Raw genomic sequence first — 14,151 nt, forward strand, 5'->3', positions numbered from 1 at the left:
CTCTCTCTCTCTCTCTCTCTCTCTCTCTCTCTCTCTCTCTCTCGTCCCCCTCGTGTTGTCATTTCCTACTTTCCCTATCTCATGTATCTTTATGTCTCACTATCTTTCTCTCATATCCATCCCACTCACACTATTTCCTCTCTGTAATTACCATATCTCTCTAATCACCATCTCTCTCTCTCTCTCTCTCTCTCTCTCTCTCTCTCTCTCTCTCTCTCACGCACACACACACACACACAATCTCGACTCCCTATTTACCATCTATATCTACCTCATGTCTCACACCATCTATTGCTCATGTGTCTCTTTATCTCTCGCAAACTCTCTCTCTCTATGTTGACCTCATGTCTCCTACGCTCTCTCTCTCTCTCTCTCTCTCTCTCTCTCTCTCTCTCTCTCTCTCTCTCACACACACACACACACACACACACACACACACACACATCCCCTCGTGTTGTCGTTTCCTAAAAACTCTATCTCATGTATCTTTATGTCTCTATCTTTCTCTCATATCTATCCCCCTCTCACTATATCATCTCCATAATTACCACACACACACACACACACACACACACACACACATATATATATATATATAATGTTAACCCCCCCCCCCCCTCCCTCCCTCCCTCCCTCCTATCATCATCAAATCCATCTATTTTATTCCCTAAGTACTCTCTTTCTCTCCACCTCATTTCTCTCACCCACTGTGTTGTCTCTTTCTACCTCATCTATTCCCCCTCTTTTGTGTTTCTCTTTTTTTCCCACGCCCTCTTACCATTTATCCCTCGATCACTACTTATCTCTACATCATATCTTTCATCCTCTCCCTCTTCTCTCCCTCTCTTTCTCCCTAATTACTCTCTTTAACTTTCTCCCCTCGCTCCTCTCACAATGTCATCCCCCTAACCTATTCACCCTCTATATATACCACATGTTTCTCACCCTCTCTCACTCGCATGGCTCTTTACCTCTCACAATTTATCTATTTACGATGACCTCATTTCTCCTACCCTATAATCCTCTTTTCTCACTCTCTCACACATGTCCTCTCTCTCTCTCTCTCTCTCTCTCTCTCTCTCTCTCTCTCACACACACACACACACACACACACACACACCCTCTTGTTATATTGTCTACTCTATCTATTTTGTGTTTCTTTATCTCTCACCCTCTCTCATAACGTCTAATTCATGTCTCACCCACATCCCCCCTCTCTCCCTCTCTCCTTAGCACATCTAAAAATATTTTTTGGACCCTAGTTACCTCATTTTTCCCCACCCCTTTTTCCATCTCACCCCCCCCCCCCCCTAATTGTGATCTCTCTCTCTCTCTCTCTCTCTCTCTCTCACACACACACACACACACGCACACACACACACACACAAATTCCTTCCCCATCATCATTTCCATCCCTTTGATGCTCTAATTATTCTATTTCTCTCTACCTCGTCTCTCTCCCCTTCAACATTGTCTCTTTCTACCTTATACCTTCCCATGTTTCTCCCTTTCTCCTATTTCCACCCCTACTTACCACATCCTATCCTTTACTACCATTTATCTGTACATCATCTCTCTCCCTCCCTGTCTCCTTAATCTATTTAAGTCTCTCCTCTCCCTCCTATCACAATCTCTTCCCCCTATTTACCCTCTATATCTATCCCATATCTCTCACTCATGTATCTTTATCTCTCACAATCTCTCTTGCACATGTCTCTCACCATATTTCCTCTTATCTCACTCTCATGTCCCCTTCTAATATCTCTTTATCTCTCACATTCTTTCTATGTCTACCTCGTGTCTCTCATGCCCCCCTCATCCCCTTGTCACACTCTCTCTCTCACATGTCCCATTCTATAATTACCCCCTCCACCCCCTCATAATGTACACCTTCCCCACTCTCCCTACGCCCTTCTCTCTCCATCTCTCTCTTTGCATATATACATCTCTCCCTCCATTATTACTGTCATTGTCCATCATTGTCCATCATACTCTTCCTCTCCCCATCATCGTCTACATCTCTTATGGGCCTTATTTATTCTTTCTCTTATTTAGCTCATCTCTCCTTACTCCCCTTCTACATATCTACATCTCCTGCCCCTTCTAATCATCTCTCTCTCTCTCTCTCTCTCTCTCTCTCTCTCTCTCTCTCTCTCTCTCTCTCCCCCTTGCTCCTTCCTTATTTGTCACTACATCTCTCTATGTCTACCTCATGTCTCTCACCCTCTCCCCCTTGTCTCACTCTTTCTCTCTACCACATCACCTCATGTGATCTCTCTCTCTCTCTCTCTCTCTCTCTCTCTCTCCCTCCCTCCCACACACACACACCCTAGCTTCATGTCTCTTTATCTCTAAAATGCTCTATCTATGTCTACCTCATGTCTCTCACCCTCTCCCCTTGTCTCACTCTTTCTCTCTATCGTGTGGCCCCTCTCTCTCTCTCATGGCCTCTCTCTCTCTCTCTCTCTCTCTCTCTCTCTCTCTCTCTCTCTCTCTCTCTCTCTCTCTCTCTCTCTCTCTCTCTCTCCACCATCTCTATCTCCATCTATTTTGGACCCTTCTTATCCTATTTCTCTCCATGGTTCATCTTCCCCCCTCTCCCCTTTTCCTTCTGCCCCCTCTAACCTTATCTCCCCCCCCCCCCCCTCTCTCTCTCTCTCACACACACACACACACACACACACACACACATTGCATCATGTTATTTATCTTGCTCTTTCTCTCTATCATATTGCCTCGTGTTAACTCTCTCTCTCTCTCTCTCTCTCTCTGACACTCGTTATCCTTTCTCTCTCCATACCTCATCTCTCTCCTTTTCCTTTTACCCCCTTTAACCATATCTTTCCCCTAATCTCTCTCTCTCTCTCTCTCCGATCATGTCACCTCATGTTATTTGTCTCTCTTTAAGTTTTACTTCATTTCTAAAGTTTATCCCAATTTATAAAATTCATTTGTATTTCTAAAATATAAAATCAAGTACATTTAATAGAACTTAATTATCTTTAATAGTTATTTTATATGATTAATAAATTTAGGTAAAATTTTATAATTTTTATATTTTATTTAAGTAACAATTTTATTATATTTTCTTTCTCTAATATAAATATTATGTTAAAATTCATTTGTAAAATCTAAAATAATTTCTAAACTTCAATAATTTACAACCCTCAAAATCTTATTATTTTAATAATGAAATAAACTTACATATATAAAAATCTTGACTTTTAAGATTTGAAAAAATAATAAACTTTCATATAAAAATGAAAACTACAAGCGAAGCATTAACCAAAAGATTTATAGAAAGTTTTTCCTTTCTTCTTTACAATTCATCGCCATATTTCGTGTCTCCACTAAATAATAACAAATTTTCAAAAGAAAGAGAATATTTGTGAAAATAAACAGTTTCTACATTTATATCTCAAAATGTTATTATTACTAATTTTTTCTATGTTTAGTACTATTCTCGGGATGAACTCAAAAACATTAATCAATATTTGTAATAATAAAATTAAAAACATCATCACTAGTAACAATAATAATAATAAAATTAAAAACAACAACAACAATAATAATAAGAAAATAGTAATTTAGTTCATGTTCACATCCAAAGGCAAAATGAGAGACCTTGTTATCACTTCCTATTGTTAGAGTCTCCAGGGAAAGCCCACCGCCGGTAAAAGAACCGTCAGAATATTGCATTGCGTAATTGCAATCAAGAGTGCATCCCAATTGTTGGCTATCGCAGGGAATGGCTGAAAATGAGGAGGATTTGGAAGGGTCAAAGATTGGGTTGGCTTGTTTATAGCAATCATGGCAAAGCATGCATTGTTTCCACATCAGATCATTGCCTGTGTCCACAATTCCCTCAAATCTCACCGAAGATTCAATTAGATATTCTCACCGGAGTTCCCACTGCAACTTCGATTAGATATTGTCTGTCTCCCACACGAAGAGGGGTCACATACGTCTTGTTTTCTTTCAATTCATTCTCATTCTCATCCTATTTTTTTGGTCGCTTTCAAATCACACAATGACGATCGAGCGATTGACGTTTTGTTTTCATTCAAAGGGTTTTCGCTACGTCGACAATTGGGATTGATTCATGATGGCATAAGATTCAAATGGCATCTCTCAATACTTTGTTCAATAAACATTCTTCTGTTATGGAGATTACATAAATCTAAATTTTGATCTAGACACAGAAATCACAATATTCAAATTTGAATCATTAAGAACAGAGGAAATCCCATGAATGTCTGCCCATGACAAAATCTCTTTACCAAGCTATGAAATAGAGATGCCTTTATTTATAAATTTGCTAGAAAATAGAAATGTCAATTACACTCATTTACTAACGATTCACTCTCTTGATTTTTCTAGAAGATGAAACAGTCGGCAGATGGAAGAACTGGCATAACTTGTCATTCCATTTATTCTTTTTTCTTATTATCAATTTCATTTTTCAATTGATGATATTAAAATGAATGTAAATTTTTTTTAGAATGTTCAAAAGTTTACATTAATGAATGCTTCCACTATAGAAAGCCTCTCAGTTTAAATATATAATGATAATAAATGTGTGAATTTAACTTGTTTAACAAATTTGTAAATAATAAGTAATATTTGTGAATCTGAAATTTGTGTAACTTTTAGGTGTTAATATTTGTAATTTTTATTTATTTTTAATTAGAAGTGTTTATGTTTTGTACACATGTCAAATTAGTAAATATTGATTTAATACTAATGAATTTATGGTAGTCATCAAAATGGAATTTTACAAACATACTATTTTGACATAACATTATTTGTTAATGTCCAATATAAAGTGAAATATATTTTTTGTTAGTTAAAGATTATGTAATAAGTCTAAATTTTAAAGTGGATTGTTTTGAATTGAATACACATCATATTAGTTAGAACTTTATGAAAGTGTGTATTACAATGGTCTATTGTAGCTAATGTTTGAAGAATGTATAGCTATTAAGAGTAGTTTTTCATATATATAGAATCTCATATTTTGTGCGACATTGGGACTTTGGAGGAGAAATGGGAGTTGTGAAAGGTGGAAGAAAGGATGGGAAGAAAGAAGTAGCTCCATCCAAAAAAAACCAAAAAAGGTCAAGAAATCCTAATGGAGAAGGAAAAGGTAAATGGTTTTACAAATCAAGTGAAGATTGTACTAGCAACTACAATGTATAATAATTGACAGCCTTGGTGCTTAAGATTTCTAATAATATTATCAAACTATGAATTTGGAGATCAAGAGAGACTGCATATGTTGTTTCATCAAAAGAGTTGAATCAAATACTCATTCTGATGTGTGTGTGTGTGTGTGTAAATTAATCATTTCTTTTCAAGAGAGTGTGATCAACCATAATCCTTGTCATAGTAAGCTACAAATTATGGTCATGTTCCTAGTATCAAATTGGATAGTGCATTGTTGCCAAACAGGCATCCATGAGCCTGAGGATGATATTATCTCAATTTTTACATAGCATTACTCTACTATTAGTCATAGTTTTATAGCCCCATTAGATTTACATGCATTACGCGTGTTTCCTTAACCTTTCATTTTGTGGTTAGTTGTCATGTAAAATTGTAGATATTAAAGTCATTTCCATGTTGGAAACCAAGCTTCTATCAAGGAATGACCTTTTGATTTTTCAATTAGTATGATTCTCTAGATCAACAACACACTAACTCATATAAGTATTATTTTGTAGTTATCATAAGATATAATGAATGATGCTCATTTTCAATTAATAAATCTACCCATGTTATGTAAGAGTTAGTAGGCCAACGATATCAAAGAAAACTCTATGTTATAAATAGTGTGAGAAATGCCACTTTTTGTGAACATAATGAGGAGGAAGGATTCATCGTGTACATTGTGAATATAATTAGATGCAAAAATTAAGTATGAAGCAAGAGAGTTATGTCCTTGGCTAAGTTTATGTAGTGCATAAGGATTGGTTTCATCAATTGATTTGCCAAAACACTAAAATAATTAGTATGTGAGATGATTTGGTGAACTATAATTAAAAGAAATATTGCAGTAGACAATCTTTCATTTTGCACCATTTTTGTGAATAACTTAGATGGAATTTTTGGTATAGAATCAATTTTTTTATAAATCGTCTCTATGTATTCCTGCATTAACAAGCAAGGATAAAAAAATTTGATTCATGTATTTGAAAAAAAAAGGATTTATTAGTTTGAAGACTATAGTAGTTTTGCCTTCCTGAAGTAGGCATTTTGATAACTAATCTAGGCTCTTTGCTTCTTTTTTCTTTTACTGGTGTATGGATTGTTTTGCATCTTGGAGTAGTCATTAGAAGAGAAAGGTTATTGTATATGAAGGCCCTATATGGTTGTGAGCAAGGAGACTATTATTAAGGTGAGGCCCTTTCATTTGACATCAAATCATGGTCAATTAAAGTTTTTTAGAATGTGTGTTGCCTTTTTTTTTTTGTAAGTCCCTTCCAAATTGTCCTATTTTAAAAATTAATGTAACAAATTAGAAATAATGCATTTATAAATATTAATAAAATATTAATGTCCAGGAGGAATATGTTGGAATTACAATAGGAAAGGTAAACTTTTGAGAGGGGGGTGGGGGGTGAATCAGTAGTTCAAACTTTTAACCCATAAAAATATTCACCACACATCCATGTCACATATTCAGTAAGTAAGCTGAAATACTATGTAAAGCATGTAAACAAGTAATCATTCACACATATATGACACCAGATACGATTACTCAGAAATCCTCCAATGAGAAGGTAAAACTGGGGTTCGGGATAACTCCCACAAATCTTCACTACTGCAGTAATAAAGTGTATCTAATGAAGGTTGTAATGTTTGATCATGAAACATGATCTACCTTGTTAAAGGCTTACAAAGACTATTAGGTCTTACCTTGTTAAAGGATTTCAACACCCTATTAAAAGTGTGCCTTGTTAAAGGACTTCAACTCACAATTAAGTAAGCACCTTATTAGAAGAATTCAATATAGCTTGTGAGGACTACTCTGTTAAGAGATTTAACTAATTTACCTATTAGAATATCTCAGCATTGATCCTATGGTTAGCACTTGGTTGCTTGATGATAGATCACCTCTAAACTAATGTATTCTCGATCCTTCTTGATCAGATGTCTTTTTGTTGTTCACTATTTCCTTCCTCTATTCTCCTTTAACTAATTCAGCAATACAATTTCAATTCACAACTCCTTAGCCACCATGAATACTCTATTTGTGCATGCAAACTTCTTTCTTCACTCTTTCCACACACATATAATGTTTAGGGTTTGTCCTCCTTAAGAAGACCTAGGTGACTTAGGGTTAAGTATAAATTAACGATTGTGATTCATCCATTTTGCCACTTAAATCTTCCCTTTACCTAATTGGATACATGTATTTCCTAGATATTCCAACTTAAGATTCATCTTTATCACCAAAATATCGTAATTCAATCTATAAGTTGGCTCAAAAATGGTTTACATGGTAGTTTGTGCCAATATAAACAACTTTGAAAAAACTGTGTTACTTGGCATTTGAAGTCTTTGATGCTTGGCATATACTAATTTCTATACTGTGACTCAGCATCTAAATGACTCGGCATGCACTGCTTACTCAGGTCTTAGATCACTCGGCATATACTGTCTACTCAACACTTGAATAACCCAGTATATGATGACTCGACACTCACTGTTGACTTGACATGCTTTAACTTATACATGTTGTGCTTGGCATATACTACTTGTTCAACATGAACTAAGTAAATGACTTAAGTGTATAGACACTCACTTGTCAAAACCAATATGAGATCAATAATATCCCCCTTTGACATGAGTGTCAAAAACACTTGGTTATGCATTAATACTTTTATTCTTACGAGCATAACATAACTTTTATTTGGCTTCTGTACAAAAGATTCAAAATATCAAAATTTTGCAACAACTTATACCTCAAAATCTTATAACTCCCCTTGAGTTGTTTGATCTATTTTGTACTCAAAATCTTACTCGTGCTAAGTAGATATGTCCCAATTGATATTCTTTCACTTGCTTATTTATGTACTTTTCTTGCTCTTTCATGCTTGCTCCCCCATGCTCTCACTCCCCCTTAGCTTAGCTCTCTCTTTGTCCCCTATAGCTGAGCTCTTTCTCCCCCTTTTTGACACTGATATCAATGGGTTATACACTAATAGTGTGTTTGTCCAAAAAAGATGTATGGACCTCAAGAATGATCTTAAAGCAGCATCCCAATAATCACAAGCTACCTCCAAAGATTTAATTTGGATGGCCAGCTTGGCAGCAAGGTGAACCAAGCCATCTAATGTAGAAATATTGTGGTCTTTCTATATAAGAGTTTCTGCATAGCCTAACTCCTTATGCAAAATATCCATGTGAGGAGTCAATGTAGTTTGGATGCTTAATAGTTTGGCCCTCATGTTGGCTTCATCTATAGATAGTGTGGCTGACCAACTCTAGGTTTGCAATAAAGTCTTGAAATACTTCTTGCTTTGAGTTGGAGTCATGGGCAATTTAGCTCTGGATGACTGCATTGACTTTCCAAGCTTAGCATGTGATTCCTTATTTCTTGTGTGAAAAGTGTGGGATTACAGAGTTTGATGTACAGTGAGAAAATGTTCTCAAGTACCTTCTTCACACTATTTATCTTAGTTGCCAATTGTTGGTACCCAATATAGACCCAGTATGTGAAATTTTTAATTTATGGTTTCGAACCGCTTTGAACTAAGATTCAAAGTAATTCAAAGTGGTTCATTTGGTTTAGAAGAGTTCATCCTGCAGATTCGAATGAGTTTAGCAGTTCAAAGGATTCAATTGGTTTGAAATGGTACAATAGGTTCATGGAGGATCAAATGGTTCATAGGTTCAAGGAGCTCAAATAGAGGTAGATTCAATGTAAAGGTTCAACAGTTCAGAGTTTAGGTTTGAAACATGACATGGTTCAAAGTGGTTCAACGGGTTCAATGGTTCGACAATTTTATACACTTCCACTCAGTCTTCAATAACTTTTGACTCAGACATAATTTTCTCGATCGCTTTAGTCAGGTTGTGCAGAATTAGGATCTCTCCAACATATCCAAAAATGAAGGAAATCCAACGGTGAAATAATTAGTTATGGCCCCCGCACCAAGACCCGTTTGATTTTCAAAACAAATCCGCCCAACAACAAATTTTTATTATTATTTTGGACTTATTTATTCATTTTCCACTTGTCCAAATATGCTAAGATGACATTTGATTTAGTGAAAAACCTTTAAAAGCTGAATGTCATAAAAATCAAAGAAAATCTATCAAGGAAGGTGAAGAGAAACGATTTCAAGATTCAGTTAGGGAAACTGAAAAGCCATGGGAAGTGAAAAGATAAATAAGCCGGTAGTAGCAAGACAGAAGGGGGTTCCATCTTTTCTCTCAAAGACTACAGACTCTGGGCTACAACAAAGAGAGAAACTTTCATAAACTTTTCCATTTTCTTGTGGAGGTCATAGTGAATAGAGCCAAGGTTTCTTTTCTCTTTCTGAACTATGTGTTAGAAAGTAGGAGAGTTGTGAGTTGTTTATGTAATGTAAAGGAGGAGTTTCAACTTTCTGTAATGGTGATTGTAATTGCAAATGCATAATAAGGTCTTTGCATCTTTTATGCTTTAGGGAAGGGAGACTTGAAAGTTGATTGTTTATCAAAACTTTGAGTTTGATCGATCCTCTTTCCACTAATTGTGAACTTTGTGTCACTTTAGTTTTCTCTAAATGTGCTTTTACTATCGTTGTTTCCTGTATACATTTAGATTGCAAGACATCTTCATAGCTTTGTTTCTACACTTTCTCAAGAAGATGGAAAACGTATTTCTTGATTTCGTCCTTTGTAGCATGTTGGGGTGAATGGACTTTGTGTCATTTACCATTTAATTTCTTGTAGTTGTTTAGTTTTTTCATGTCTACTTTGTGCTTACAGGTAGATGTTTGAAATCCTTTTGTGCTTTTTGGTTAAAAGCATCCATAATTAATTCACTGTATATCTCACACGAGGAACTGCACTCAATAAAATTCAGAGGAAGGTTATCAATCCAACGATAACCTGTCCAACTGTTGGTGTTGATTAGTCCTCTCACTTGGGCATATAGGGTTATAGTTGCACATATTTTCTTGGAGGACAATGCAACTTGTGTAAGTTCTACATCACTGAATATCTTCTCATTCACTTTATATTGAAACTTTATCTTAGACCATTCTAATAATTTTGCATTACTATCAAGGTATGCATCACTTACCTTTTCCACTATGTTGGTCAATTGTTCAATAAGTGGTTTTGTTTCATTTGGAGTAGGCAGACTGAATGCATCCAAGAAGATGTCTTTAATATCAAGCAAAGCTTGCTTCTGCCTATGCTCCCTTTTGAGCAATTCTTGATGTTTCTTTCTAGCCAGGGCTTCTTGAAGTATACCCATCTGCTCAATTGTTATTGTTGCAAGATCTATTTTTGGCAAAACAATTTCTTCATCTAGGCTTACATCTCCATGTCTTATTACCTCTTCTACCTTTGATGAACTTGAACTTGGCACTAAAAATTGCAAAGGTGTTGCATCTGTGTTAGGCCTTTGAAGAGTGTGACTGGAAGGAGTGTTAGATGTTGGTAAAGTTACCAGTGCTTGAATGGCTACTTTCTCCTTCGATTAGGGTGTCAACTTAGTCTCTTTAGGCTTGTCCTTCTCTGTCGCATTGCCTTGAATTGCACCTTGAGCTTGTGTTGGAGGTGCAAATGAATCTATTTGACCTGTTTAACTTTGTGATTCATTAGTGGCTTGTGTTTCCACTTTATCCTCTCTAATTTTCTCATCTTTTCTAGTGCAACTACTGGTACATTATCTAAAGATTATACACTAGTGACTTGAGACATGATGACAGGTGGTTCTTGTGTTTTCACCTCCTCCCTTGCAGTTTTAGTCACTGATTTTTGAAGTTCATCTACACTCACCAATATAGGGTTGTTACACAGTTTAGCATGTAGCGTAGATTGATCATATATCTTTTTCAAGTCTTCGTCTATTAGGGGATTGATGTTCTGAGCAGTGAGATTGGAAACATCCTTAACTATGCCAACTTTAATATTTACACTTGTTATTTGTGGAGGGCTAACATTAGAAATTTGTGTATCTTGTACACTATATTCCTATTGCTGCTCTTTCTCAGCTGTTGCTTGGTCAATTACATTCATTTCAATACCTCCCTCGACCGTGTCTTCATTTTTATCATCATCTTCATCATCTTTAACCTCAATAGGCTCTTGTTCTCCTAATTGACTGTAGCTATCCCATATGTGATCTTCCACATTTGTGTAGTCTTGTTTACAACATCTTCAATATTGTTCTGTAGTATGTTGAATGCTTCATATTTTGGAATAAATCTAACAACATATTTCTTTATGGCATTAGCTATATGTGCCTTACTGAGTTTAGGCATAACTTGAGCAAGGGCAGTCTCTCTAATTTGTCTTTCAATATCTAAACAATAGTGCCACTTCTGCTCAACTCTTTCATATAGGCTTTTAGGGATGGAGTTGGCAATCTATGGAGAGGCTTTCTTAAAATTTGCAATAATGGCATATATTGCCTCCTCGACTTAATTATTTTCAACTTTTCCAAGATTTTCAAAATCAATGTGAGAAAATCCTAATAAATCTGCACTATTTCTAACATTCTCACATAGGTTGTTTAGATTTGGAAATGGATTATGACTCACCACTTTGAATTGGTTGTTGTCATCAGATTTAGTTCTTTCCTCATCAGTTTGAGCCTGAGCAATATAATTTCTCCTTGGTCTTTTATGTGCTTCACCTTCTTGCTCTATAGTATTGGCTTTCTCTTTAGCCTTTTGTGCAATGACACATGTATTGGCTCTTGTAGTAGGTGTTGTAGGTTTTGGCTAGCTTGGTTTAGCAACCTTCTTAAGTCTTGTCTTTGTTCGTGCTTTAGCCTTTCTCTTCTTCTAATCAATAGGAATAGGTGCTTCCCTGGCACCTTATGCAATCTTTGTTTCTTCCTCTTGTTGATCTTCACCCCTTCCTTGTGTCAATGCAAGTGGTGCTTGAATCTAAGTGTCTTCTTCCTCTTCATCTTCCTGCTCGACACCTTCACCAAGATTAGCTTTCAATTTCTTTACCAATTTCTCCTTCTTCTTTTTTATGACAAAGGCAATCTTTAAATCCATAGAAATCTTAGACTTGACCATCTCATAGTTACCAAATGCTTTGGCATCTTTGTCTACTTCTTCTACAAATAATGTTGTTATTGTTGTAGAGACCTCATCAACATTAATTTCATAGCCTAATGGCCTCATCCATCTTACTCTAAGAATTGTTACCTGTACAAATGTGTGATCAGCATCAACTAAAAAACAAACATCATCATAATATCTTTCAACTAACGAAACTGGAATCCTCAATCTCTTCTTCCTGGATTGTTTGAAATCCTCAAAATAACTAATCATTATTGACTCAAAATTTTCACCTAATTGTTCAATGAACTCTCATATTTGAATTGCAACAGACCTTTTTGTCTTCTATGCAACAATATCAAATGTAGGAAATGTGTTCTGAACATAAAAGAGGATACATATCAAAATAGATCTGAATTTACACTGAGCATTCTTTATTTTTCTTATTGCTCCCAGGTTTTCAATCAATTGTTGTAATTGTAGCTTGGCAAGATCATATGTATGATCTTTCTTCACAATCTTGTAACCAATATCTATTGCAATGCAGGAAACATTGTTCAATCTGCTTGATTGATAAAACTTGTGTGCAATTACCTTTACTACAAAATTTATCAGAGGATCTGTCATGGTGTTTATGGTCATTCCTCTCTTGTTCCACGCATCTCCTATGTTCCTTTCAATGACTTCTTTCGGCTCACTCCTCATAGTGGTTGGCCGATCTAGGGTTGGATACCTTGTTATCCTATGGATTATTCTTTTTGTGATTTTGATTGGCCCATTATATAACCACACTGAACTATCATGAATTCTACTCAAGACAATCCTGATCCATTCAGTTTTGAAAATGTTGGAGAGATCTAGGGCACGAGTTAACCCTTTCTTTTCTACAATCTTAAATTCTTCCCTTAACACACTGTTTTCACATAGTTTTCCATATGCTTCTCTGATTTTCATGTCACTGATAATACCAATCTTACAATTATAACATTTTATGACATCTTGAATCATTTGGACTTTCAGTGGTATCATAGATTGTTAACACACTAGAGGGATCTTGTTTGTACGCTATATCTAGGATGGCCTTGAAAATAGGTTGTTTTTCTTTGTTACTAACCAATTGAATATTTAAAACTTATTTTCCCTCTACACCTTTTGAACTAGATGCCATTTTGCAAAATTAGGGTTTACGAAATTTGAAACAATGTAGTTCAGCACACGATAAATACCTTGCAAAATCTAATGAAATGATGTCAAATATTTGTTCAAATCTCCTGCAAACACTTCGGATGAAACTTCCAAATTGCCTTTAGCTCTTCTTGCTCTCTCTCGATTTTGAATGAAGTTAACTGAGAAAAAATCAATCAAATACCCCTTTAACATGCTACACTTATTGCTAAGTTCTTACATAGTTGTAAGCTTGGCATCAACTAATTGTTGGCTCACTTGGCATCCACTAGTCTTTTCATACGTTCAACAATCATTACAAGCTCTACAACAACTAGCCATTTTGTTAGCTCGGCATCCTCTAGCATTTCACTCGACAATCATACAAAAATTTTCATGCTCGACAGTAACATGAAAAACTTAAAATATTTTTCTTTGATTCCTAATAACACCTTGCATCTTTATTCATGCTTATGTAATATTTTTAGAACTAAATCCTTTAGAATTGATGTATGAAATAACTTTTGAATATCAGTCCCACATACGTCTTGATTGTTTAGTTTGATGAGGTGTGATCACCTAACCCATTGGGTGAAGTGATCCCTTCTCTACTTAATGTGTTGCAATCCTCCTTTTTCTTCCATGTCTTGTTCATCTCATTTCTAACATTTTCAATATCTTCCTTGCCTTTGCTTTTACTAAACTCACAACTTGGTGCGTTTGACCTTGTTAGACAATATCGACTAAT

Source organism: Cupressus sempervirens, chromosome 6 (assembly GCF_028749045.1).
Source record: "Cupressus sempervirens isolate cs-2001-9-10 chromosome 6, ASM2874904v1, whole genome shotgun sequence".
Lineage (NCBI taxonomy): Eukaryota > Viridiplantae > Streptophyta > Pinopsida > Cupressales > Cupressaceae > Cupressus > Cupressus sempervirens.